The sequence below is a fragment of the Periplaneta americana genome, chromosome 10 (assembly GCF_040183065.1).
Source record: "Periplaneta americana isolate PAMFEO1 chromosome 10, P.americana_PAMFEO1_priV1, whole genome shotgun sequence".
Classification (NCBI taxonomy): Eukaryota; Metazoa; Arthropoda; class Insecta; order Blattodea; family Blattidae; genus Periplaneta; species Periplaneta americana.
The window spans coordinates 111235841-111240840 of NC_091126.1; the positions used below are offsets into that span (position 1 = coordinate 111235841).

At 55.6% G+C, this 5000-nt stretch overlaps 3 non-coding genes across 3 annotated transcripts in view; all 3 read left to right on the forward strand.

Moving 5' to 3' along the window:
- The first annotated feature begins 879 nt into the window (after positions 1–879).
- Positions 880–2782, forward strand: LOC138708289 (small subunit ribosomal RNA). Its single transcript, XR_011334694.1, has one exon. It is a non-coding gene; the product is annotated as a small subunit ribosomal RNA (ribosomal RNA).
- Positions 2783–3177: 395 nt separating this feature from the next.
- Positions 3178–3333, forward strand: LOC138708276 (5.8S ribosomal RNA). Its single transcript, XR_011334681.1, has one exon. It is a non-coding gene; the product is annotated as a 5.8S ribosomal RNA (ribosomal RNA).
- Positions 3334–3584: 251 nt separating this feature from the next.
- The window catches only part of LOC138708297 (large subunit ribosomal RNA), a 4086-nt gene continuing 2670 nt past the window's right edge, over positions 3585–5000 (forward strand). Inside the window, exon 1 of the ribosomal RNA XR_011334701.1 lies at positions 3585–5000. This exon is cut by the window's right edge and continues 2670 nt beyond it. This is a non-coding gene — a ribosomal RNA (large subunit ribosomal RNA).

Consider the following 5000-nt stretch of genomic DNA (forward strand, 5'->3'; position numbering starts at 1 on the left):
GTTGTGTAAAAGTAATATCGGGCAGTACATCACACTAGACGATATGTGGCAGAGGAAGAACAATTGCCACTAAGCAACTGAAGTCTACACACTATAATAATGGATATTTCATAAAGAACCTATGAATGAGGGTGCGGCAGTTATGAACATCAATAATCAATCATGCAGTACATCTCACATGACGATTTGTGACACACGAAGAACGCTTGATTGTATGGATCTGCAGTCTGACTAGCGTATCTATTCGGTGATATACGCTATGGAGGGGGGGGGGAAGGTACATGCCGGCCGGGGGACCGGCCGGCGAGCCAGCCAGTCAGCCAGTCAGCCAGCCAGCTCGCCCGCCCGAAGCTCCCCAGGCCAAGTTGCGACATAGCGTGAGTACTTTGCAGCGTTAGAATGCTAGGATCCTAGGGTACGTAAAGCTCCTCCTGGGATAACGGTTGATGTAACCGCTTGTCAGCCTGGTGGGAAAGGCGCAAAGACTGAAGTACCACCCCGGAACTAATCTTAATCCAGGCGCGCATAAGACGCGTGTTGAAATGTCGTAGCCGGGTACTATATCACAGCATCTCCCGCGGTCCTCTGCTCTCCGAGCACGGCCATTAACGGGGACAAGTGTTTTTCAAAGAAATTGCAGCCAGCTCTCTCGATAATCCGTGCGAGAGCGTCGACTCGCCTATTGACTCTTAACACGGGCACTGCCCGCTAGTAGAACGAAAGTGTGTCCGGTGAGGGAGTACGACTAAATTGCTAGCAGTAATAGTAACGGAAGTAGTAAATAGAAGCAGTAGTAAGAATGTGGAGATTGATTTTTTTTTTAAACCAACAGACTGCCGGGCTACGGCCTAGCAGCAAACTGTTAAATGAAACGTAAGCTCCCTGGTTGATCCTGCCAGTAGTCATATGCTTGTCTCAAAGATTAAGCCATGCATGTCTCAGTGCAAGCCGCATTAAGGTGAAACCGCGAATGGCTCATTAAATCAGTTATGGTTCCTTAGATGGTGGACAGTTACTTGGATAACTGTGGTAATTCTAGAGCTAATACATGCAACTCGGTCCCGACCGGAGACGGAAGGGACGCTTTTATTAGATCAAAACCAATCGGTCCTCGCGGCCGTTTGCCTTGGTGACTCTGAATAAATTGTGGCAGATCGCACGGTCTCCGTACCGGCGACGCATCTTTCAAATGTCTGCCTTATCAACTGTCGATGGTAGGTTCTGCGCCTACCATGGTTGTAACGGGTAACGGGGAATCAGGGTTCGATTCCGGAGAGGGAGCCTGAGAAACGGCTACCACATCCAAGGAAGGCAGCAGGCGCGCAAATTACCCACTCCCGGCACGGGGAGGTAGTGACGAAAAATAACGATACGGGACTCATCCGAGGCCCCGTAATCGGAATGAGCACACTTTAAATCCTTTAACGAGTATCCATTGGAGGGCAAGTCTGGTGCCAGCAGCCGCGGTAATTCCAGCTCCAATAGCGTATATTAAAGTTGTTGCGGTTAAAAAGCTCGTAGTCGGACTTGTGTCCCACGCTGCCGGTTCACCGCCCGTCGGTGTCTAACTGGCATGCACGTGCGGACGTCCTGCCGGTGGCCCAAGCCGGCGCGTTTCGGGGGCGGAAACGTCTCCGGGCGCGTTTCGGGGAGGGCCTACTCATACCCGTCGCGGTGCTCTTAACCGAGTGTCTCGATGGGCCGGCACGTTTACTTTGAACAAATTAGAGTGCTTAAAGCAGGCAGCAGCCGCCTGAATACCGAGTGCATGGAATAATGGAATAGGACCTCGGTTCTATTTTGTTGGTTTTCGGAATCCCCGAGGTAATGATCAATAGGGACAGACGGGGGCATTCGTATTGCGACGTTAGAGGTGAAATTCTTGGATCGTCGCAAGACGGACCGAAGCGAAAGCATTTGCCAAGAATGTTTTCTCTGATCAAGAACGAAAGTTAGAGGTTCGAAGGCGATCAGATACCGCCCTAGTTCTAACCATAAACGATGCCAGCCAGCAATCCGCCGAAGTTCCTCCGATGACTCGGCGGGCGGCTTCCGGGAAACCAAAGCTTTTGGGTTCCGGGGGAAGTATGGTTGCAAAGCTGAAACTTAAAGGAATTGACGGAAGGGCACCACCAGGAGTGGAGCCTGCGGCTTAATTTGACTCAACACGGGAAACCTCACCAGGCCCGGACACCGGGAGGATTGACAGATTGAGAGCTCTTTCTTGATTCGGTGGGTGGTGGTGCATGGCCGTTCTTAGTTGGTGGAGCGATTTGTCTGGTTAATTCCGATAACGAACGAGACTCTAGCCTGCTAACTAGTCGCATCCGGTATCCTCTGTGCTACCGGCGAATTCTGATCTTCTTAGAGGGACAGGCGGCTTCTAGCCGCACGAGATTGAGCAATAACAGGTCTGTGATGCCCTTAGATGTTCTGGGCCGCACGCGCGCTACACTGAAGGAATCAGCGTGTCCTCCCTGGCCGAAAGGTCCGGGTAACCCGCTGAACCTCCTTCGTGCTAGGGATTGGGGCTTGCAATTGTTCCCCATGAACGAGGAATTCCCAGTAAGCGCGAGTCATAAGCTCGCGTTGATTACGTCCCTGCCCTTTGTACACACCGCCCGTCGCTACTACCGATTGAATGATTTAGTGAGGTCTTCGGACCGGGGGGCGAGGGGGCCCGCCTCTTCGATTCCACCGGGAAGATGCCCAAACTTGATCATTTAGAGGAAGTAAAAGTCGTAACAAGGTTTCCGTAGGTGAACCTGCGGAAGGATCATTAACGTGTGTCTTGAATCACGCTTAAAAAAAAAAAAAAAAGAGAATAAATCTCACAATGAGAATACACAAAAGACGGGCCGAACCCGCAAGTGGTGGTGGGTCACACCCCCGTCGCGAGCGGTACGCTTCCCCTCCACCGAGCGGGGAGTGCGTCGGAGTCCCGCTGGTTGAACGAGAGGAAAGCGACGCCGGGTACTGTGCATTAACGGTTTAAAGTCACCTGAAATCGCCCGGCCACTCGCAAAGGGTTACTCAAATCCCCTCCAGTTCCGCGCGGGAAGCAAGAACTGCATTCCTGCCCCGCGTGCGGGGGCGTGGATGTGCCCTGTACACAATAAAAACTATTGAGAACGTAACGCTGAGACCTGTATGGTACTCTGAAAACTAAAAGTACATAACCCTGAACGGTGGATCACTCGGCTCGTGGGTCGATGAAGAACGCAGCAAATTGCGCGCCGACATGTGAACTGCAGGACACATGAACATCGACATTTCGAACGCACATTGCGGTCCTTGGATTTCCAATCCCGGACCACGCCTGGCTGAGGGTCGGCCACACTCAAATACTGGGCCCGTGTGTCTCGTCATCAGACGACGCAGGTCGGGCCCGAGCTTGGGGGACCCCCTCCATCTCGCCTCTTGAAGAGAGGGGGTGGGTCCGCTCCCGAATGGTTGTCAGGCCTCGCGAGGTTGTCTCTGCGGACGGAGAGCGGCTGGGCTTGAGAGACGCAGTACCTATGCGGCCCCCGCCCAGCACGGCTCGTCCCGCTAGCGACCTCTTTTGCGACCTGTTCTCTAAAACCCGACCTCAGATCAGGCGAGACTACCCGCTGAATTTAAGCATATTAATAGGCGGAGGAAAAGAAACTAACAAGGATTCCCCAAGTAGCGGCGAGCGAACAGGGAGAAGCCCAGCACGGAATCCCGCGTGGCAACGCGCAGGGAGTTGTCGTGTGAGGGAGGTTCCGTCGTCCCGGGGGTCGGCAGTGAGTCCAAGTCTCCCTTGAACGGGGCCACAGCCCGCAGAGGGTGCCAGGCCCGTAGAGACCGCTGCCGCTCCCGGGTGGAGCTCTCCTCAGAGTCGTGTTCCTTGAGAGTGGAGCACTAAGAGGGTGGTAAACTCCATCTAAGGCTAAATACGACCACGAGACCGATAGCGAACAAGTACCGTGAGGGAAAGTTGAAAAGAACTTTGAAGAGAGAGTTCAATAGTACGTGAAACCGTTCAGGGGTAAACGGGAGAGACCCGAAAGAACGAAGGGGGAGACTCAATCCCGCCCGCGTGTCCGGTCCTCGGCGGCCACGGATGTCCCCGGTCGCCCACCGCGCCCTACGGCGCGCGCAGGTCACGATCCGAGGGCACCGGCCGTCCGGGTTCAATCCCGGCCGCGGCGGGATGCACTTCTCCTCCAGTAGGACGTCGCGACCCGCCGGGTACACTAGTGAGCCGGTCTAAGGCACTCGGGGTGGAGCCCGAGGGAACCGCCGCGGAAACGTGGGTCCACGGTTCCCCGGACCCCCGGTCGCCCGGCCGGCGCCCGGTGGTAAATCTCGCGGAGCAGGCCCGCTAACCCTACAGTAGCGAGCGTCCAGCCCGGAGGGCAAGCTCTTCGGTGGTGCTCGAGGTGCCGTGGCCTCAGCCACGTCCCCGGCCCCCGTCGGCTGCTGGCCCCCGGAGTCCTCGGACGGTAGCCCGTCTCCCGTTAGCGGCGCTCACGCTTCGGGTGCTCTCCCGACCCGTCTTGAAACACGGACCAAGGAGTCTAACATGTGCGCAAGTCACTGGGATTTCGGAGAAAACCCAGAGGCGAAGTGAAAGCGGGGCGCACCCTTTGCGGTCGCCCGGGGAGGACGGCGTCGGGTCAACCGGCGCCCGCACTCCCGGGGCGCCTCGGCCTCCGGCCGCAGGCGCACCCGGAGCGTACACGTTGGGACCCGAAAGATGGTGAACTATGCCTGGTCAGGACGAAGTCAGGGGAAACCCTGATGGAGGTCCGCAGCGATTCTGACGTGCAAATCGATCGTCAGAGCTGGGTATAGGGGCGAAAGACTAATCGAACCATCTAGTAGCTGGTTCCCTCCGAAGTTTCCCTCAGGATAGCTGGCGTCCATTTCGACCGGGACGAGTCTCATCCGGTAAAGCGAATGATTAGAGGCCTTGGGGCCGAAACGACCTCAACCTATTCTCAAACTTTAAATGGGTGAGATCTCCGGCTTGC